Source organism: Anoplophora glabripennis, unplaced genomic scaffold (genome assembly GCF_000390285.2).
Source record: "Anoplophora glabripennis isolate ALB-LARVAE unplaced genomic scaffold, Agla_2.0 scaffold298, whole genome shotgun sequence".
Lineage (NCBI taxonomy): Eukaryota > Metazoa > Arthropoda > Insecta > Coleoptera > Cerambycidae > Anoplophora > Anoplophora glabripennis.
Window position 1 is genome coordinate 146,321 of NW_019416410.1, and position 944 is coordinate 147,264.

The following is a 944-nucleotide window of genomic DNA, read 5'->3' on the forward strand; positions in this document are numbered from 1 at the left end:
TTTTGTCGAGCATTTTAAACAATCTAAGCAAGTTAGGAACAATATCTCTTCACTGTACTAGTTGTATGTTTTCTTAAGAGTATAAAACAAGGGACCATACATTCGAAATAAGGGGAAAAATCATATTTGTACTTCGTGTGTTTATCTTATTTTTTTGCACGCACGCCTGTTGAACATACAGAAAATTACGTACTATTAAGTAACACTTGCATTAATCACAATTATTGAGTATCTTTACAAATTTGCTGGACAAAACAGGAAACGTATCTTGTCTATAAAATGCCAGTCTTAATACTTTTCACTAACTACGAATTGACAAATAAATAAATATTCTTCATTTTATACTCCGAGATCATTTAATCCTATAATGCATTAAACTTTTACTGTACATATATACTAATCTGAACAAATTTCCTAACAGCAATATATTTTAAAATTTTTAATAAAGCAAGTTGGACTATTGGAAAACATTTCAGGTACTTTCCTAATTTATGAACAAAATTTGACGTTTATTTTAAAATAATATGTTTCCTTTAAACTGATTATCAATATTATACATATATCCGGATATGAAATCATATTTGTTAGAGAAAAAAAGTAATTTTAAATACGTTATATAGAAAGGGTTGAATAGACTTCTCAATTAATATAAAGAAATATGAGTTTCTAGTTTAAGATATAAGTATTAGTTGTTTAGGTAGATTTAGGTTTAGGTTCAAAAACCTCACGTTAGTGTCTTTGTTACCTCTACAAGGTGTCTCCACATTATGTATGTAAGTTGATAACAATGGCGTATGATTTGAAAAAAAATGTTTAAAATCAAATAAAAATTATGCAATTCTTACCGAAATTGCTTTTAGATTAAGTTTAATAATATTGAGTAATAAAACGCTAGACAAATGCCCTATTGAGATCATTTTGTACATAATTTCGTATAATTATTT